This window comes from Crinia signifera, chromosome 4 (assembly GCF_055691185.1).
Source record: "Crinia signifera chromosome 4, ASM5569118v1, whole genome shotgun sequence".
Classification (NCBI taxonomy): Eukaryota; Metazoa; Chordata; class Amphibia; order Anura; family Myobatrachidae; genus Crinia; species Crinia signifera.
Window position 1 is genome coordinate 86945603 of NC_139220.1, and position 23416 is coordinate 86969018.

The following is a 23416-nucleotide window of genomic DNA, read 5'->3' on the forward strand; positions in this document are numbered from 1 at the left end:
CTACACCAGGCATGTCCAAATTATGGCCCTCCGGATGTTGTAAAACTACAAGTACCATCATGCCTTGACGTAGATTTGCTATTAGGGAATGCTGAAACTATGGCAAGGCATGTTGGGATGTGTAGTTTCACAACAGCTGGAGGGCCACAGTTTGGACATGGGTGGATGCACACTCACTGTCGCATATTACAATATTGGGATCTATGCTATAGTGATCTCTACAGGGTGTATAAAAATAATGTTCCTTCTAGCACCCTGCACCTGTCACACCCTGTGCAGTTCTCTCTGCTCTGGTGCCTCTTGCACACTCTGATCTGTATATCAGCACTGAGTTACAGACCAGAGTGTGCTAGAAGTACCAGAGAAGATCGTGACACACCCCAGACAGGAAATAGGAACTGAAGGTCGACACATAAAATAAGTCGACGGGGTCTGCAGGTTGACGCAAGCATTAGGTTGACAATGGGAAGGTAGACATATATATTACAGTCAAAAGGTTGACATGAGTTTTTCACTTTTTTTTTGTCCCAAATTTCGACATAAGTCGACAAGCCCTAGTGCAGGGATGGGGAACCTTCGGCCCTCCAGCTGCTGTTGAACTACACATCCCAGAATGCCCTGCTACAGTTTTGCTGGGATGTGTAGTTCAACAACAGTTGGAGGGCCGAAGGTTCCCCATTCCTGCCCTAGTGGATGGTAGGGTATGAAATACTGCCTGTTATGGAAAAAAAATGTGAAAAACTCGTGATGACTTTTTGACCCATTGTCTACCTAAGCCCTGTCGGCATTCAGTGGTTGACCTAATGTGTGTCAGCCTGTGACAGGTGCCGGGTGCTGAAATGATCACTATATAATGTAATAATACTATAGAGGTTCCGCTGTCCTTATAAGTGGGGATAGAAATGGATGGGAGCCGTTTAATCCTCACTGTGTGTGCGACAATGCAGGTGAGCAATGTTACTCAGTCACAATCACCACACTCAGTCTCTCCTTCTACACCTGTCCCCTGCCTCTTCCAGATGACAAGCCTGTGGGAACAGGACTCTCCCAGCCTGGCCTCTGTCACCTCTGCCCAGGGCCAAGGTACAGCGAACATGCCAGAGGGAATTGCAGGAGAATCTCCATTACTTTCCTGATGACTTTAACCAGCTGGATCTACTGGAAACTCACAGACGTCTCATTCCAACCGGGACCCGGAGTCCGTGGCTGGGGGAGTCTGATGATGAAGATGAGGAGAAGGGTGAGGAGCGGTACCAGACCCAGGAGGAGAATCTGAAGGATAACCCCAAAGACTTGCTGCTATTTGCTGCTGAAAACAACAGAGTAAGAGAAAGAAAACCTTTGGCTTATTTAATAAATGTGCACAGAGTTGTTGTAACCCATAGCAACCAAACAGACCTTTGCTTCTCTCTGTATAGTGCATGATGTAGGGTGCCACCATGCACTGTGATTGCTATTTTTGCAGTGTGGGCAATGTGCTGCCAGTCTTCATTCATTGATCAGTAATGTTCAGTTGTCATATGGGAGTATCGGGATGATGATGATGATGAAGGCTGTCTCTGTGTTTTTTATTAATCAGCCGCTGTGCCCAACACATTGATTACAACAGGCCTTTTGCCCCTCATTCATCCATTGTGACCCCTACTGATATTGTAAATGACACAGCAACAAGCAAGGATTATAAAGCCGCTGTGGTTACCAGAACATTTATTATAAATCAGCCACGGAGCTCCATACTGGTTATATTCCTGCCAATGTGCCTCATACACATGCTATCCTCTGTGTCAGCTCCTTGGTCACCAGGTATGTCAACCAGTCTGAGTAAGATTTGGCTTACACAGACTGGCCGAGGCCTGCGACCATCGAGATTTGGCTTACACAGACTGGCCGAGGCCTGCGACCATCGAGCTTTGGCTTACTTACACAGACTGGCCTAGGCCTGCAACCATCGAGCTTTGGCTTACATAGACTGGCCGAGGCCTGCGACCATCGAGCTTTGGCTTACACAGACTGGCCTAGGCCTGCAACCATCGAGCTTTGGCTTACATAGACTGGCCGAGGCCTGCGACCATCGAGCTTTGGCTTACACAGACTGGCCGAGGCCTGCAACCATCGAGCTTTGACTTACACAGACTGGCCGAGGCCTGCGACCATCGAGCTTTGTGTGAGGACAGGGCGGGCAGCTGACATCCGGTGATGTCAGCTGCCCGCCCCATGCATGCCTGTCGTGGCCTCATTAGCCTGAGAACGCCCAGCATTCTCATGGGAGCGCCCATGAAACGCTGGGCGTTCTCATATGCTAATGGAGCTGCCTGGTGCCCCCCCGCCCTTCTCCGCCCCCCCCCCCCCCCGCTCGGTGTGTAGGGTTCATACTCACGGCAAACTGAAAGTCTGTACATGCGCAGACGCAAAACATCGGTCTGAATAAGGTCCCTAGTACAAACAGGTAACATAGGGAATCCCATGGGGTATCAACAGATACAGGTTACAGTGGGCATCCCATGGGGTATCAACAGATACAACTGGATACAAAGATTGTTTCTGGGATGAAATCATGCGCTTAAGAGCAGCTTAAACCTGTACAGTAGGTATGTCACCTAACACACCACACATGCAATAGAAAAAGAAAAAATACTGACAGTTCTTTTATGCGCTCCTTCAATTGTAATGCACTCATACACTCATGTAAGACACCTAAAATTATTCCCAAAGAATAAACCTACAGATGGAGCGCCTCTTGTTCAGCACCAGCTCTCGCCAAATCTCCTCCGCTGGCGCGAGCTGGCAGAGAGGCGCTCCATCTGACGGGGATGTGCAAGCATCTCACACGCACCCGTGTCCCTGTTTCTCAGCGGCGGGGAGCGGAATCCCTGTCTGTCTCCACTTCAGAGAGACGGGCAAGGTTAGGGGGAGTGAGGGTGGATGTGGCACTGATGGGGGAGCGGCGGGTAGGCAGCAGAGGGCGGTGGTGGGCTCAGACAGAACGGGCGTGCAAGCGTCTCATGCGCGCGCCCCCTTCTGTCTAATGGCGGGTCCTGGGAATTGGCAATGGAATCACCAGGACCCGCTTTAGACCATCCCCTGATAAATGTTGCCATCAGAATAGTACAAATGCTGATCTCTGAAAATAACAATGGGTGTTTAACTACGGCACCCCCATTGGATAGATTACATTTACAACCACAAGGTTACTCTTCTGCCTACCAATGTCCACAGCTGCAAAATCTACATCATTATCCCAAAACGATTGAGGCTAAGGGGGATATTCAATCACTGGTGAGCATCTCCGTCAGGGAGATGCCCGCCGGAACCTATTTAATGCTGTCTTCCCCGACAGCATTGAGCAGGGTATCTCGGCAGAACGAGCATGACAGCACAAGCTGTTGTGGCAGCACAGCCTCTCTCCCCAGCTCAGCAAAAGCTGCTCAGTTCCTTGTGCTGGGCTGGGGAGACAGGCAGCTGCAGGGGCAGACTGCCATCTCTCTCCCTCCGCTGGCAGTGTGCATTCCCACACAGGAGGCAACGCTCCTTCTGCTTACTGGTGCCAGGCTGACATCTTGGCATCCCTGTGTGGTAGCACAGGCGAGCTTGTTCCACAGCAGCTAAGTGTCCTTCCGCAAACTTCTATGAGGACAACAATGGCCCAACCACTTAATCCTACCAGTTCCAGAAAATAACCGTCCTACCAGTTATAGAAGCCACCTTCACCTCCCCCCAAAAAATATAAATTACCCATAATCGGGACCGACTAAAAACATACCATCTTAAGGGGTGGTAAATGATTAAATAATTCCATTAGTAATTCTAAAAAGTGTTTCATTTTAATATAGCCTACAATGAAAACAAAAGAATTGCAGCTTTTGTGTATGAAAAATGCAGTTATTACATATTTCTCCAGTTTCTAGTTGGCTCCCAACTCCATAAACGTAAAAATTCTAATAACTTAACACTACAATAATGACACGGAGACATCGGCTGGCATTAAAAAGTCAGAAATTTATTGATCAAATAATAATGCCAAAAAAGTGTTTGGTTTTAGTGTAGGCAAGAGCACGGACAAAACAAATGACACATAAGGAATGACTGAGGGAAAGGAGGTGGAAGGGGAGGGAGGGAAAGCCAGGGAAACACAAGATTACTCGGCAAGACGTAAAACCATAAAACCTGCTGAGGGACTTATTATGTCCGAATTGTGTCTAAATTATGTCCGAATTATGTCCAAATTATGTCCGAATTATGTCCATCTAGTCAGGCAAAAAATAGAAAATCCCTCAAGACCCCCACTGTTGAAAGTGGCGAGTGGCAAAAGCCCCGAGTAGGATAGACAGGGGAAGACAAAACAGACTAACGGAGAGACAGCATAAAACAATGGCAGCATCAATGCAGCACAAGATTCACCATTTGGCAAATGGTGACACCTTTGTGCGCTCCGCTGCTTGTAAGTACATTCCTAAATTAATTAGCAATATAATATCACTCTCCTAAACGATCAATACCGGCAAGCAGTAAACTGTAAGTTACTATATATAGTAATAAAATGATTAAATGATAGCAAATCAAGTTATATCCCCAAGTAGTAATTTGCTAAGTTTCCCATTTAACAATTCTATTCCCTTTGATCTCAATGTAAATCAACATATTTCAAACAAATAAATCAAGATGTCAAAATCAAAACCTTATTAGGTCATATAAAGGATACTAGAGCCGGATGGAGCGCTCAATGGGCAGCCTGCAGCCAGGAATAACCTGGAGATGTTACCTGATCACTGAGGTAGAGGGCCGGGGTGCTGTGATGGAGGCTGATGTTCCGTGCCTGCAGGAGGAGGTCTTTCATACACAGGGCAGACATCCTCGTATTTTGGTGGCGGGTCAGGATTCCACGCAGATCTTACCCAGGGTGGGAATCTGGGTGTTGTGTCTACAGAACTGAAAAGACACAAATACAGGCGTCATAGGTTATCACATGTGCACGTCACATCAGGGGCGGATTGGGAATTGGAGGGGTGGCCCCAACAGTATGGGGTGTGGCCTATTTTACCAAGGCCCATTATACATATACCTCACACTGTGATGCCATTATACATATGTCGCACACTGTGATGCCCATTATACATATGCTGCACACCGTGATGCGCCATTATAAATATGCCACACACCGTGATGCCATTATACCTATGCCACACACCTTGATGCCATTATACATATGCTGTACACCCTGATGCCATTATACATATGCCACACACCTTGATGCCATTATACATATGCCGCACACCGTGATGCCATTATACATATGCCACACACCTTGATGCCATTATACATATGCCGCACACCGTGATGCCCATTATACATATGCCACACACCGTGATGCCCTGCTTCTGAGGGTCGAGAGGAGTGCCGGACATCCACCTATATACTGTATATATATATATATATATATATATATCTGGGAATGCAGAACGCCTCCATCCGTGCCCATATGCCGTATCTGCAGTCTGCAAATATCTGTCAAAAACAATATACTTTGAGCGCTATGGGCTAGTGTTTGAGTGCTGTGTGCAAGTGGCTGCCTTCTGGGAGGGGGATGCCGCCCCCAAAAAGTACAGGAAAGAAGAAGGATACCAGTGGGCGCCTTTTGCACACAAATATAACAATTTATTAAATGGACAAATCACATAAAAAATGAATATACTAAAAAAGAGAATATACACAGAATAAACACAAAATATTAAGTATGCATAAAATACTTAAAAAGCATGTGCAATAATAAAATGCTGGTTTGATGTGGTATATAGTTACCAGGTCCCGGTAGATGATTCTCATATGCGCATATGAGGCCAGGTGCTAGTGTCCTGATTTAAAAGGTAAAATTACCAGCGCTCTGTGGGAGTAGGTGGATACTTGTAGAATCTCCCAACAGATATTTGTAATCCACAAAGGGTATTCCTTTATATGCTTTGTAGCACAACAACAAAAATTGCAGAGTCGGTGCAGTCGACACCTTTAGGTCGATGGAGACGACAGCCAATGGTTATCTTACTTGCAGGTGCGGGGTCTTCAGCAGGTCCCAATTCGGGTAGGTGAGTGCGCCAATCCGCCACATGCCTGTCAGTGTTTAGGTGGTAGAGAGCAGCTGCACCGGTCAGCGAGCCAGGTACAAGCCGCTGAACACTGCGGCGGGCGGAGACTACCTTGTTTGTGGGTCTCGTGCGCTCTGCTGTAAGTGCAGCTGCCGTATGCCGCAGGGATGGCAGGGTGGCTGTATGTCGTCTTCAGGGACGCTCCGAGGTTGCGCTTTTGAGATAATGACAAGGACCGAGGTGTGGTACTTATTGTGGAGCTCATGCTAGGTGAGAGATTCCTCCAGGTCCACGGTCTCAGCAGCAGCAACAGGAATTCCTATTCAAGACGTGTTTCGCCGCGCTACGGCGGCTTTTTCAATTGAGGATAGAGAATTCAACTTGGTGGGCTGGTCTTATACCTGGCTAGGTGTTGTACACAGGTGTGTATGACCAATCATTAGTGTCTTTGCGGTTGCCGGATTCATTGCCGTATCTCGCGCTGCGAGTCAGCCAGAGAAATCTTTATTGCATTTTATCAGGATAAGAATAGCTGTTTTGTGCACAGCATCAGCGTTCTGTATGAGCACATGCATTTATATGTATAAAAAATATATATAGAGTACATATATATCAAAAAGAACTAAAAATAATAATTCTAATGTACTAAATATAGGTAAATAAAAATAAAAATAAATAGGACAAATATACGCATATATGAATTCTTGGGAGCGTACAATCCACTTCCCAGTATATTTATATAAATCTAAAATTAGCATTCTCAGAGTATTCGGAGAATGCTACACTGACAGACCATTCCTATAAATAATTGTCAAAAAAGCGCATTGACAGTATTGAAATATTGGGTATATGACTATATTCATAAACTTATGTATAGCTTATCGCAATATATCTAGGAGGTTTAAACAGACTTTCATTTAATTCAAAAGGACTAAACAATATTTATTAAGAAAGAAGTATTTATTAGGTTTACCCAATGGAAATAGTGACTAGGCGGTCTTTTGATAAGGACCGAATGCATATCAAATATATCGGACGAAAAAGAGAGAGGAAGAAAAACTAAAATGATTCATAATATATAGAAAATATAGAGAATAAATATAGCAAGCTTTATTATTAGTGAGAAAATATACTAGATAAAAATATAAAATATAAAATATATGTAAAAAATAGAAAGTATAACAGATCTATGTATACATATTCAGATAAAGGAGGGAAAGTCGTATAGCAACACTATGTGCATATCTATCCAGTACATTAAAGTAGAGATGTGCACCGGCCACTTTTCGGGTTTTGGGTTTTGGGTTCTGATTACCTTGAGGTTTTGGGTTCTAATGGGTTTTGGCAAAACACCTCCTAAGTGTTTTGTGTTTGGATTTTTTGGGGTTTTGGGTTCTGATTTTTTTGTTAAAAATGCATAAAAACAGCTAAAATCGCAGAATTTGGTGGGTTTTTTTTGCTCCTACGCTATATTGACCTCAATAACATTCATTTACACTCATTTCCAGTGTATTCTGAACACCTGACACCTCACAATATTGTTTTTATTGCCAAAGTTTGCACTGAGGTAGCTGGATAACTATGCTAAGCCACACAAGTGTGCGGCACAAACACGTGGCTCATGTAAGAGTGGCACTGCAGCGGCAGACATGATGGCAGTTTTAAAAAATAGGCCCATAAAATATACCTATCTGGCTTGATCATGCACTGTTTACCATGTGCAGCCAAGGAGCGGTGGGCATTTTGTGCAGCACAGAGTTTGTCTGCAAGTGTGTAACTGTTTTGATCACTTTAACATCCAACAAGACCCCTATCTGGCTTGATTGTGTGATAATGTAATCTGATTGTTTAATTTTGTGATTATTATTCATTTATTATTACCAGTCGTCTCTTAAATCATTGCCTAATGGGTGTAGGGGAGTGGGCTAATCAATTTTAAGGTGGCAGATGGAAGATGTAATGTAATGTAAACCATCACTAGCATTGGTTGCAGCAGTGGCAGTAACTGATGGACCCGGCTGTGCAGATAAGGAGGATGCTGACAGCGATGATGTCAAAGGGAGAGCCAGCGAACTGTTGCTCCATGCAGCTCTGGAAAACTTCGCTGCCCGTGGTGATGCCATAGGGCATGCGTAACCATCACTAGCATTGGTTGCAGCAGTGGCAGTAACTGATGGACCCGGCTGTGCAGATAAGGAGGATGCAGACAGCGATGATGTCAAAGGGAGAGCCAGCGAACTGTTGCTCCATGCAGTGCTGGAAAACTTCGCTGCCCGTGGTGATGCCATAGGGCATGCGTAGGAAGATGTAGCACCCAATAGGGGTCATGAAGGCAGTAAGCATGGAAGAGGCTCTGTCCAGAGGGATCTGCCAAAACCCACACTTGGCATTCAGGGTGCTAAAGACCGTTGCACCTGGCATGTCAGTGATCACCTACTAAATGGTGCAGAGTGTGTATCTGTTTTGGTCAGTTTAATATTTCATAAGACCCCTATCTGTCTTGATTGTGATTATGATTATTTATAATTAATTTCATCTGATTTTTAATTCGGTGATTAGTAATATTATTCATTTATTATTTATTATTACCATTCGTCTCATCAATCATTGCCTAATGGGTGGAGGGGAGGGGGCTAATCAATGACTAGGTGGCAGCTGGAAGAGTTCTATCTGGCTGCGACTTCTGTAACTCTATTGATCGCTAGGGTGGATTCAGGTGATCTGGCTCGCTAGGCGGGTGTTCCCTTTGCTCACTGCTTCACATGCGTTCCTCGTGAAGCTGTGCGCTTTGTCGAGGAGGATGTCCTTTTCCGGTAGAGAAGTACTGATCTTTGCTCAAGGTGTTACGAGTAGCTGCACTCCCCTAGTACAACCTCAAAACAAGTACCAAGACCCCTATCTGGCTTGATTGTGCACTGTTTACACAGTGCAGCTGAGGAGCAGTGGGCGATTGGTGCAGCAATCAATTACTCTCATTAGTGGAATGCAATCAGTTGTATGCATTTACGAATGACTCTCAGCAGTGGGCACCAGACCAGACAGGTAGATGAAGCAGTACTAGACACCACACGGTAGATACTGCAGTACTAGGCACAAGACCGGTAGATAAGGCAGTACTAGGAAGTACTAGGCACCAGACAGGTAGATAAGACAGTAGTACTAGGCACAAGACAGGTAGATACGTCAGCAATACTAGTATTGTGCACCAGCAGAATTTATAATAATTAATTTTATTATTAGCTACTGCTTGGCCGTGGCACTCAGTGGCAGACGTCAGTGCACAAGCAGCATGGAATTCTTTTTTACAGTCCCACACAGCACAAGTATTATTTTTGTTTTTATTAAATTAGATATACAGTAGCAGCGGTGTGGTTGGAGGAATATGGCTGACGTGTCACTGGATGAACTGATCAGGAAACGGGGAATGTCCGTGGGCACCGGGATGTACCGCAGGGTCAGTAACAGGGGAGGTATAGGAAACGTGAGATCCAGACTCCAACCATCTGTGAACAATCGTCCACTTGCCACCAGTTTTCAGAGAACATTTGATGCTCGTCAGAAAATTGGTGTGACTGATGCACGCCAAAAACTAGGGATAAAAGATGCCCGTGAAAAGTTGGTGGTCAAAGATGCTCGCTTCCGCATAAGGGGTAAAGTGCAGGACGCCCGTGAAATGCTGAATTCGAGAAAGCAACAGATCATGGCAGGAGACAAGCCTATCAAAGTGATGGACGCTCGTGAAAAGATTACTTTAAGAGGAGTGCTCCAACAGTAGCTGCTAAATCACCAATGGCACAAGGTTCATCGGCAATAAACCTCACAAAAACATCCAGATTCCACAACACAAGACCATTTCAGGTCTGAATAACTCTGTCAAGGGAATGCGAATAAATGTGGTCAACCACCAGCAGCAGGTCTCATCTCAGGATGATGACTATGATGATGAGGATGATGAGATGGAACTTGCTCCCATCCCTTCCAAACAGATGAAATTCACAGCTGCAAATACTTTACAGAAAAGACCAGGAACATTGGGCAACCAATTTTCACTTGGCCAAACATTACCTTTCACTAAAGTTGTACAGAATGATACGTACACTGCTCCCAGTGCTACACCGCCTGCCCCAACAGTACCTTTACTACGGACTAAAACGCTGACCAATATGTCATGTACTCTTGTTACAAAGGAGGCCCTACCAGCCGTACCACCTCCAACAGAGTCTGTTTTCAGCCCCCTAGAAGGAACGAAAATGACGGTAAATAATTGCAAAATATTGCGCTCAAGGTCAAGCTCAAGTTTAAGCCCCAGCAGCAGCAGCAGCAACACACCCTCTCCCAACCCACTACTTGACTGGAGTGAAGATGGCGGGCGCGTCAGCCGCTTATAAAGCCTCGCGAAATCCGGCGCCAGGAGATGACGTTCTAATCACGCGGACGGACCCGAGTCAGGTGGGAATCTCCGAGCGCTGCTCGGAATCGGGCTCGGAATGATGACGTCCGTGGGGGCTCGGATCTCTGAAATCCGAGCCCGCACATCTCTAGCAGTAACTGATGGACCCGGCTGTGCAGATAAGGAGGATGTTGACAGCGATGATGTCAAATGGAAAGCCAGCGAACTGTTGCTCCATGCAGCACTGGAAAACTTTGCTGCCCATGGTGATGCCATAGGGCATGCGTAACCATCACTAGCATTGGTTGCAGCAGTGGCAGTAACTGATGGACCCGGCTGTGCAGATAAGAGGATTAAAAAAGGAGGATAAAAAAAATGTAGCCTCCCAAAAAGAAGTGTAATTGCAGCCGCCCAAAAAGAAGTGTAATTGCAGGCGCCCCCAAAGAAGTTTAATTGCAGCCGCCCAAAAAGAAGTGTAATTGCAGCCGCCCAAAAAGAAGTGTAATTGCAGCCTTCCTGTCCCAGCCCTGACTCCCCAGGTCAGGGAGATCACATTCTCACCCATGAAGATGGTGATGGTGACACAAATCCAAAAGAGGACAGAGAACAATCTCTTGCACACGAGACCACTGTGCTGGATACAAGACAGACCAGAGTCCACCTAAAGGTGTCGGCTAGTACAGCATCCCGAAAAGTTTCAAGGCTCCAAAAAAAAAGACTGCAGTGGCAGACTCCCAAATTAATGCAGGGTGAGAGCTGCAACCAGCAGTGGCCGATTGGTGCAGCAATCAAGTGGAATGCAAACAGTTGTATGCATTTAAAAGACAAGTCCCTCATACGAATGACTCTCAGCAGTGGGCACCAGACCAGACAGGTAGATGAGGCAGTACTAGTTGTGTGTGTATCTGTTTTGGTCAGTTTAATATTTAACAAGACCCCTATCTGGCTTGATTCTGGTTATGATTGATTGATTGATTATTAATTAATTTTATGATGTGATTGATTCATGGTCGAAACCCCGTTTAACAACCTGGCTGATCCTGACCCTGATGTGCAGTTGGTCTCTGTGCTGAAAGATCCATATTTAAAAAAATGTGTGGCAGCCCATTACAGGATACCCCCTGTGCCCCTGTGCCCCTGTGCCCCAAAGAAGTTTAATTGCAGCCGCCCCCAAAGAAGTTTAAATGCAGCCTCCCCCAAAAAAGTTTAGCCGCCCAAAAAGATGTGTAACTAATTGTACCCAACTGGTCATCAAAAAGAAACCAATCTTTATTGTGAAAACAAGGTATCAAGTGGCAAAGAAAAGGAAGCCAGTGATGAGAATTTTGTGAGCTGTGAAAGTATTATCAAGGAAACATAACTTTACTTAAGTTTTGAGGAAAGGCTTTATCGGACCATTTCATGAATAAAGAACAGTTGATGAAGAAATTAAAGAAGTATTCATCGTTCTTGTCATTAAATAAAAAGGAGAGAGATGCGAAGGTCAAATCATTACAAAGGTTATCTGATGAGGGAAAAGCAGTTCTCTCTAAAAGGCTATGCACATATGACAAATACTACAAAATGTTTGCAAATCAATTAAAAATTGAAAAGGGGGGCCAGAAGGTTTGTACAGCTTTATCTCCTAAAAAATTTCCAACAACTTGTTCCGAAGCAACTGTGTCTGTTAGTAGGTCAGCCTGTACAACTAACGGCAAAGAAAGTGACTATCTTCAAAACAAAAGGATTTTTGCCGCTTCAGAAACTGATCGTGCTCAAGGTGAAGGCAGTCAGTGTACACCTCAGAATGCTAACCAAATACACAAAGTCCATGCAAAGATAAAGGATATTGTAAAAGAAAATTGCACTGACAAGTCTTCAACTTACAAAAACCAAGCTATGTATAAAACTGCAGTAACTGGAAAACTAAAAAAAACTTTAGCCGCCCACAAAGAACTTTAATTGCAGCCGCCCAGGCTTGATTCTGATTCTGATTGATTGATTATGATAGATTGATTGATTATGATTGATTGATTATGATTGATTGATTGATTGATTATTAATTATGATGTGCCTGATCCTGACCCTGATGTGCATTAAAAATGACTCTCAGCAGTGGGCACCAGACCAGACAGGTAAAAAAAAGTGTAGCCGCCCAAAAAGAAGTGTAATTGAGCCTTCCGGCAACAGCCCTGACTCCTCCAGGTCAGGGAGATCACATTCTCACCCATGAAGGTGCAGCAATGAGGTGGAATGCAAACAGTTGTATGCATTGAAAAGACAAGTCCCACATATGAATGACTCTCAGCAGTAGGAATAATGAATGGTGATGCAAGATGGAATTGTCCTTGGGCCCTCCCACCCACCCTTATGTTGCGAAAATAGGACATGCACACTTTAACAAACCAAACATTTCAGCGACAGGGCCTACAAAACTGTGGCTGAAATGATTGGTTTGTTTGGGCCCCCACAAAAAATAAACCAATTCATAATATCTCCCTGTATAAACTGGATCTACAGTAACAAGATGTCATCGTCACTCATCATCATCATCATCCTCCTCCTCCTCCTCCTCTGATTCCTCGCCCCCTTCAGTGTGTACTTCCTCATTCTCAGAGATTATCAATTCGTCCCCGCTGGACTCCACAATCACAGGTCCAGTTATAATCTCTGGAGGCAATTCCTGGTCTTCATTGAATAAGTGATAATTCATTTTTATAAACATAATTTTCTCAACATTTTTCGGGAGCAACCTCCTTCGCCGCTCACTGACCAGGTTCCCCGCTGCACTGAATACTCTTTCGGAGTACACACTGGAGGGGGGACAACTCAGGTAAAATAGAGCCAGTTTGTACAGGGGTTTCTAAACTGCCTTTTTTTCCTGCCAGTACAGGTAAGGACTGTCTGACATGTCTACTTGAATGCTGTCACCAAAGTAATCATCCACCATTTTTTCAATGTTGACAGCATCCAATGCACCGACAGTAGACATGTCAGCAATCGTTGGCAGGTCCTTGAGTCCGGACCAGATGTCCAAACTCCCTCCTGCCTGCCCTGCATCCCCGCCAGCGGGTTGTGTGGGAAATCGCAGCTGTTTCCTCACAGGCACAGGTGGGGGAGAAAATGAAGGAGGAGCTGGGGCCGTGTCACGGTCCCCTTCAGATGACAATCTCCTGACCAGCAGGTCTTTGCACTTTTGTAGACTTGTGTCCGCCGGAAACAGAGACACAACATATGCTTTAAACCGAGGATCGAGCACTGTGGCCAAAATGTATTCCTCTGACTTTAACAGACTGACCACCCTCGTATCCTGGCAAAGCGTATGGAGGGCTTCATCCACAATAGCGACATGCTTTGCGGAATCGCTCCGCTTTAGCTCCTCCCTCACTTTCTCCAGCTGCTTTTGTAACAGCCTGATCAGGGGAATCACCTGACTAATGCAGGCAGTGTCGGAACTGACTTCACGTGTGGCTACTTCAAACGGCTGGAGAACCTTGCACAACACGGAAATCAGCCTCCACTGCGCTTGAGTCAGGTGCAGCCCCGCTCCTCTGCCTATGTCGTAGGTGGCTGTGTAGGCTTGAATGGCCTTTTGCTGCTCCTCCATCCTCTGCAGCATATAGAGGGTGGAGTTCCAGCGCGTCACCACCTCTTGTTTCAGCTGATGGCAGGGCAGGTTGCGGAGTTTTTGCTCCCGCTCCAGCCTTCGGCAGGCTGTGGCAGAATGCCGAAAGTGTCCGCAAATTTTGCGTGCCACCGCAAGCATCTCCTGCACACTCCTGTCATTTTTTATGAAATGCTGCACCACCAAATTTATTGTGTGGGCAAAACATGGCACGTGCTGGAAATTGCCCATGTTTAATGCCCGCACAATGTTACTGGCGTTGTCCGACACGACAAATCCCCAGGAGAGTCTAAGGGGGGTAAGCCACAGGGAGATGATTTCCCTCAGTTTCTCTAAGAGGTTGTCGGCGTTGTGCCTCTTCTTGAAACCGGTGATACACAGCGTAGCCTGCCTAAGAAGGAGCTGGCATGCAGGAGATGCTGCTGCTGCTGCTGCTGCGGAAGGTGATGCATCTACCCAGTGGGCTGTCACAGTCATATAGTCCTTAGTTTGCCCTGATCCACTTGTCCACATGTCTGTAGTTAAGTGTACAGTGGGTACAGCCGCATTTTTCAGGGCACTGAGGACACTTTTTCTGACCTCCCTGTACATCGCGGGTATCGCCTGCCTAGTGAAGTGGAATCTAGACGGGATTTGGTACCGGGGACACAATACCTGCATCAACCGTTTTGTTAATGGCGATTAAAATATGACCAGAGTGACAATAAGTGAAAAGCGTTGGTTACGTAATAAGTCCGCAACCAACGTACCCTTTATACCTAACTACGTGCGAACAAAGCGTAGCGCAGCGTAGCGTACCTTTTATTGTATTATGTATACCAAGAACCAATACCTTAATCAGAGATTCCTTCGCAGTACTTTGTCTCTAATCTGCGAATATACCTTATCGGACTGTGTCCGCAATATACCTTATCGCTATTATGCGAATAAACAGACACGACCACTGTATAGAAATATGGAGATAAGAACTCCGTAAAAAGGTTGTATTTGAGTCCCTAATGGACAAAAGGGGGTTACAGAAATAAGAATAAACAGGTATAACAAGTAATACAATATACTAACAATGAATACTAAACAGACTCTGCTAAGGGGAAAGAAAACAGATACAAGACACAATCAGCCAACAATACTTTAAGAATAAATACCGTGAAAATGCAACCGTTACCCGTCTCATCAAGTATGCGAAGCGCAATCCGGTCAGAGCTCACTATCGTTCAGGAATGAACTATAGTCCGGTAGGAAGGTCCAGGGAAAGTAGATGTGCCGAAGTGCCCGAGCCTGCTCCGGGTCGCCTATCTTATAGGGTCAGAAAGGGGAGGTCAAAGGCCATTCTCATTGGTCAGAGATCATATGTCCGGTCCACTGTGATTGGAGGTTAGACGCTGCACCTGGTCTGAATAGGTGCAGGGGAGTGGACTTTAAGAGTCCTTTGTTTGGTGGTTTCGGCGTCAGCAGGGATAAGAACTGGTTTCATCTAGTTTCCTTTGTTACCTACTTTCAACAGAAACTGTCTCTGGAATATGGATTATGTCCATAACTATCGGGCAGTGTATATTGCGAAATATTCGCAATGACCGGAATACTTCGCATAATGAACTGAACGGAACGGTACTAAACACGATACAGACAGATGTATGCAGGGCTAACTAAGCTATGTGTGGCGTTCTAAACCTTTAACTATATTTTACTTAGTGCCAGTATGTATTTATGAATTTATGTGTGATAGTATGGCTACTCTTCTGGTCCACTTTGCCGCGCATACTCGGGTATGGAAACTTTATTTGCGCAACTCTGCGAACCAAAATGGCGGCCATACTATCCTAAAATGGCGTGTGTGTAACTCGACTTCCATAGTTTAAATCCCACTCCATTGATGGCGGACACCGGATGCACGTCTAACACCAACATAGCTGTCAAGGCCGCAGTTATCCGCTTTGCCATAGGATGACTGCTGTCGTATTTCATCCTCATGGAAAATGACTGTTGGACGGTCAATTGCTTAGTGAAAGACGTAGCGGTCTTACGACTTCCCCTCTGGGATGATGACTGACTTCCCCTCTGGGATGATGACTGACTTCCAGGAGCAGCAGCAGCAGCGGCAGTAGTAGTAGTAGTAGGCGTAGTGCTGCAGGATCCTCCGGAGGAATCTATGGAGTCATTCATGCAGGTGAGATGGACTGCAGGACTCCCCCCTATCCGGATCGAGGAGGAATTTGTCGAGGAGGGAGTTGGTGGTGTGCTTTTCAGGCATTTGGCTCCAAAAGGAGGACCAAGTGATTTAGGTGTCGCTGGACTGCTAGCCGCACTTTCTGGACTAAACACTGAACCATGACGCGTCTTTAGGTGACGTTGAAGGGAGGTTGTCCCTAGGTGGGCAAGATCCTTACCCCTGCTTATTGGAGTTTTACATAAGCTACAAATGGCAATACTTTTGTTGTCCGGATGCGGATAAAAAAAATTCCAGACCGCAGAGGTGGATTTATTGGTCCTTTGTCCAGGCATGACGATGGGCTTTTTCATCCCATGGACAACAACTTTTTCCCCCACAGGTGCCTCATTCCCCCCTGGTGCGTCATTTAAGCAAACCAAGTCTCCATCCTCCTCGACAACTTCCTCCTCAGTGCCAGCTACATCAATATCCTCCTCCTGGTGTACAACATCACCTTCACTAATAAAATCTGGAACTAGACTGTGGGTGATCCTTCCAGCATATGCAGAGGGCGTACTGCAAATGGTGGAAGGAGCCACCTCTTCACGTACAGTGATGGGAAGGTCCGGCATCACAACCACCGCCACCCTCGGACTCTCCGTGGGGATTTGGGATATGTCTTTAGAAGGATGAGTTTTTTCCAGATTTATTTTCTGAATTTTTTTCTGTTTTTTTTTCTGAAATTTTGACAGACTTTTTTGAGTCGGTGTCAGCCTAACTCTCTTTGATTTCCTATTGGGCGGGGAGAGAGGAGGAGGAGGACTTTCCTCGTCATCTGAAGCTGCACCACTAGTCATGAAGTTAGGCCATGGCCTTAGCCGTTCCTTGCCACTCCGTGTCGTAAATGGCATATTGCCAAGTTTAAGTTTCTCTTCCAACGATTTACATTTCATATTTTTATTCCTTTTACGGAAGTTTGGTTTCAATTGTACATGCCCTCTGCTTTCACACTGGGCATCGGCCGTGGCAGACGACGTTGTTGGCATTTCATCGTCTATGTCATGACTAGTGGCAGCAGCTTCAGAACTATAAGGAAGTGCATCTTCATCTTTCCTTTGTTTGTTAACCTCCATATTTTGGATCTCCATTATTATTGTGGAGTTATGTCACAGAACAGCGCCACTGGAGTGCAATTATATATGTCAGTGAGTATGCACCAGCAGGCAGTTATACAGATACAGCAGTATTAGGCAGTGAGCCACACACCAGACAGGTACGGCAGTATTAGGCAGAGAGCCCCAGACCAGACAGGTAGATAATGATATACGGCAGTATTTAGGCAGTGAGCCCCAGACCAGAGGGTAGATACGGCAGTATTGGGCAGTGAGACACACACCAGACAGGTACGGCAGTATTAGGCAGAGAGCCCCAGACCAGACAGGTAGATAATGATATACAGCAGTATTTAGGCAGTGAGCCCCAGACCAGAGGGTAGGTACGGCAGTATTGGGCAGTGAGCCACACACCAGACAGGTACGGCAGTATTAGTCAGAGAGCCCCAGACCAGACAGGTAGATAATGATATACGGCAGTATTTAGGCAGTGAGCCCCAGACCAGAGGGTAGATACGGCAGTATTGGGCAGTGAGACACACACCAGACAGGTACGGCAGTATTAGGCAGAGAGCCCCAGACCAGAAAGGTACATAATGATATACGGCAGTATTTAGGCAGTGAGCCCCAGACCAGAGGGTAGATACGGCAGTATTGGGCAGTGAGCCACACACCAGACAGGTACGGCAGTATTAGGCAGAGAGCCCCAGACCAGACAGGTAGATAATGATATACGGCAGTATTTAGGCAGTGAGCCCCAGACCAGAGGGTAGACACCAGACAGGTACGGCAGTATTAGGCAGAGAGCCCCAGACCAGACAGGTAGATAATGATATACGGCAGTATTTAGGCAGTGAGCCCCAGACCAGAGGGTAGGTACGGCAGTATTGGGCAGTGAGCCACACACCAGACAGGTACGGCAGTATTAGGCAGAGAGCCCCAGACCAGACAGGTAGATAATGATATACGGCAGTATTTAGGCAGTGAGCCCCAGACCAGAGGGTAGATACGACAGTATTGGGCAGTGAGCCACACACCAGACAGGTACGGCAGTATTAGGCAGAGAGCCCCAGACCAGACGGTACATACGGCAGTATAGCCAGTGAGCCCCAGACCACAAAGGTAGAGATATACGGCAGTATTTAATTATTTATTAGCCAGTGAGCCCCAGACCAGACGGTACATACGGCAGTATAGCCAGTGAGCCCCAGACCACAAAGGTAGAGATATATGGCAGTATTTAATTATTTATTAGCCAGTGAGCCCCAGACCAGACGGTACATACGGCAGTATAGCCAGTGAGCCCCAGACCACAAAGGTAGAGATATATGGCAGTATTTAATTATTTATTAGCCAGTGAGCCCCAGACCAGACGGTACATACGGCAGTATAGCCAGTGAGCCCCAGACCACAAAGGTAGAGATATACGGCAGTATTTAATTATTTATTAGGCAGGCAGTATTTAATTATTTATTAGCCAGTGAGCCCCAGACCAGACGGTACATACGGCAGTATAGCCAGTGAGCCCCAGACCACAAAGGTAGAGATATACGGCAGTATTTAATTATTTATTAGCCAGTGAGCCCCAGACCAGACGGTACATACGGCAGTATAGCCAGTGAGCCCCAGACCACAAAGGTAGAGATATACGGCAGTATTTAATTATTTATTAGGCAGGCAGTATTTAATTATTTATTAGCCAGTGAGCCCCAGACCACAGACCGCCAGACTGGAAGATTCAGTGCAGGCAGCAGTGCAGCACCAGTGGACTATATATATTTATATTTAATATAATTAATTAATAATTATATATATAATAAATGGCACAGCACAGCACCAGAGGTATGCCCCAGCACAGAGGAGACAGTAGTACTACAGGCAGGTACACACAGTTAGACTGTTCTCCTAAGCAGAGGAGAACATAGTACACAGCAGCACTGAGGGAGACAGCCCTAGCAAATAAAATAATTAATTACAGCACAGCTCACCAGAGGTAGACCGCACAGAGGAGACAGTAGTACTACAAGTACACAGTTAGACTGTTGTCCTAAGCTGAGAACAGAGTACACAGCAGCACTGAGGGAGACAGCCCCAGCAAATAAAATAATCAATTACAGGCAGCACAGCACACCAGAGGTAGACCGCACAGAGGAGACAGTAGTACTACAAGTACACAGTTAGACTACTACACAGCAGCACTGAGAGACAGCACCAGCGATTGCAAAAGCTCAAGGTCAAGCTCAAGTTTAAGCCCCAGCAGCAGCACCAACACACCCTCTCCCAACCCACTACTTGACTGGAGTGAAGATGGCGGGGGCGCGGCAGCTGCTTATAAAGCCTCGCGAAATCCGACGCCGGGAGATGACGTTCTAATCACGCGGACGGACCGAGTCAGGCGGGAATCTCCGAGCGCTGCTCGGAATCGGGCTCGGAATGATGACGTCCGTGGGGGCTCGGATCTCTGAAATCCGAGCCCGCACATCTCTACATTAAAGTATACTTACTTTAATATAATGGAATACACGCTCAGATAAATTGCATGGGGATGTAATATTCACTATTTTGAGTGATAAAGTGAGGTGGGCAATAAAGCACGCAAACCCAAAGAGAGAAGACAAGTTATCTATAGATTTATGTTCTATTTCAAACGTTTTTGCAATCCATCTGAAGCCAATCCCGTAAATATAACAGGGTATATACTGGTGGAATAAATATTTATTTGTTTGGAGTACACACGAGAGAGAGAGGGGGGAGAGAACCGGAAAATTAATCATTGTTTTTTAGGACACTTTTTATATACATATTTTTACTATTTTCAAATTTGAATTTATGATTTTTATAATTTTTAAAGATTTTAAAGATTTTAAATTATTTTAAATTAATCTTCAGTGTTCTATGAAAATATTTTTAGAGGTGTTACACAGATGTCACAATATATACTATTATTTGTGGACTTAAATGAATTCAAGATATATCGTCTCATTCAGACCATGGGGTTTTAAAGTCTGTAATTTCAGGATCCATGCCGCCTCTTGGCGACATAGTGTCCTGAAACGGTCTCCTCCACGGCTGGTGTGGGCTACATGTTCCAAACCTATCACTCTGAGACCTAGGGGGTCCCCCCCATGGTGCTCTGTAAAGTGACGGGGAACACTATGATTGGTGAGTTTCTTTACTATGTTCCTTCTATGTTCTAGGATTCTGGTCTTCAAAGGGCGGATGGTTCGTCCTACATAGTAAGTATTACATGGACATAGTAATAAATAAATCACGTACTTAGTGGTACAATTAATGAAGGTCTCTATACTGTAGGTTTTGTCCTGATTTGACGCTGTGATTTTCTGGGTTTTATTCAGTACATGTTTACAAGTCATGCATTGTGCATGATTGCATCTATAGAAACCAGTTATCTTTGGTCCTGATATTGTACTTTGTGTGTTTCCACTTTTATTGCCTGAAGAACCCTTAAAAAAACTGGGTGCCAAGATGTTTTTTAAGTTACGTGCACGCTTGAATATAATGGTTGGCTCCTTTTCTAAATTCGCGTTGAGTATCGGATCAGTGCTAAGTAGTTTATAGTTTTTCTTTATAATATTGGAGATTTTATTTGCAGCTACATTGTATATGGAGATAAAACATAGTTTGTTTTTAGCTCCACTTTTAAGTTTATCCACATTTGTGGCCATACTACTGGGACCTTGTTTATTGCTACTGGCGATGATCTCATTTCGGTTTAGGGTGCCAGCGTACTCCAGAGCCTCAGTGAGAACAGGTTGGGGGTATTCACGTTTTTTGAATTCCTCCAGAAGACTGCTCATTTGTTCCGAGAATTTGACATCTGATGTGCAGTTACGTCTTATCCTATGTATTTGACTCTTAGGAACATTGTTGAGCCAGCTTTTTTTGTGAATGCTGGAGTAAGGAATAAAGCTACAAACGTCAACTGGCTTTTTGTAGCCGGCAACTGCCAGCACTCTCTCTACCACCTCCACCGTGACATCAAGAAAACTCATATGTGAAGGGTGGTGCGAGTGAGTGGAGGATAAACCATAAGTGTTATTATTAAGGTGCATAACAAAGTTATTAACAGATTCAGTGCTGCCGTGCCAAATGAAGAACAGGTCGTCGATATAGCGACCATAGAGGACCAGGTTTCGCATCCCAGTCCCCACTCCAGATATACTGGTCTTCAAATTTACCCATGTAGATGTTTGCAAAGCTAGGAGCGAACCTGGTCCCCATCGCTGTACCGAGGACCTGTTGATAGTGACAGTGATCAAATAAAAAGTGATTGTGTGACAAAATAAATCTGATACCCGCCAAAATAAATTCCCGACTCCCCTCTGAGATACCCATATCTCTCCTCAGAGATTAATCTACTGCTGAGACCCCATTTTGATGGGGGATGTTTGTATATAAGGCCTGGGCATCACAGGTCACCAATTGGTATCCTGTGTCCCATTTAATGCCTTCCACCATCTTGATGAAGTGGGTGGTATCTTTGATATGGGATCTCAGAGAGGAGGCATGTGGTTGCAAGTAACTATCAATAAATTGTGACAAATTAGATGTGAGACCCCCAATCCCTGAAATAATAGGATGCCCAGGTGGATTGTGCAGTGTTTTGTGTATTTTCGGGAGGTGATAAAAAATGGGGGTGACAGGGTGGAGGGGGTAGAGGAAGCCGAACTCGTCTTTCGTGTTTTTAGTATATTCATTTTTTATGTGCTTTGTCCATTTAATAAATTGTTATATTTGTGTGCAAAAGGCGCCCACTGCAAATATCTGTGCCTGACTGTAGGCCTGATTCAACATGAGTTGTAACTGAGCAAAATAGCAACTCCCAGAGCTAGGCTGCAGGGGAGGGGATGCTACCCAACACAGGGAAAGGGGCACGCTGGGTCCCTGCCACAGTCTGTTGCCGCCCCCGTCACTACTTAGACTGCAGTCACAGAGCGAGCGCTGTGTAAGTGATCACACACACGTAGATCTCTGTTATGTGATGTATCATATCAATGTATCATTATCGGGCAGCATCGCATCGGGTCCCAGGGTCACCTCTATTCTAAATTGGTGGTAGCCCATTACAGCCTATGGGCAGCAGACCGCAGCGCTGCCGGGGCAATGCAGTCAGCACGGGTCAGCGCTAGCCGCGCATGCACAGACCCCTGTATCTGGTATATGCAGGCAGATGCATTAGGACGTTAGGATAGCAAATTACAATGCGATCCTGAGGGGTAAGATTCTGCCCATATTGCACTATATATGTAATCCTTCGGTACTTGTGTATTATCACGGCGCCCGATTTGACTACGTACGCAAACCTAGTGAAATCGCATCGCATCGCATGCCATTATTGTATGGCATGGGATGCGATGTGATTTTAACTATTATAATGGCATTTAATGTACTATACCAGTGGTTCCCAACCTGGGGTACTAGTACCCCTGGGGGTACTCTGCAGACCAGTTGGGGGTACTTGAAAATAATATTGGTAATGGCGAACGATGAAAAGGTCTTTTGATGGCTGAAGAAGACCCATTGCCATGGAGACAAACCATGTTGTGTCATATGCCTGATCAGCAATGCACTGGGAGCTTCCCATGCTGCCCACAGACATCAGCAGTCATCTGCCCAGCACTGACAAAGGTGGAGGAAGCAGCTGTATTAATCCTACCGGTGTTAGCGGGAATCCTGGAGATAGTACACAACCAGTGTCTAGACACAGAAGGGCATGATTCCTTTATTTATACTACTCCTACCCTCCTCAATATAAGGACATGCATAAGGATCCGCATACCGCTAAGTACTGTCCATATTTCAAAATGAGACGAAGGGGTACTTATCAATGAAAAGCCTAATCAAGGGGTACGGGAGAGAAAAAAGGTTGGGAACCACTGTACTATACCAGTAAATGACATATAATGTCATTTATTTACGCTCCCCCAGTATCGATGTCATCCCGAAGCGTGGTGAGCGCAGCGAGCCCCGGGAGGGGTGGCGGGATGCGTCCGGCCGACCTTTTCATACCCCCACTATCCACGTCGGCGTGGAGTTGATCTTATATAGTGTGGCGAGCGTAGC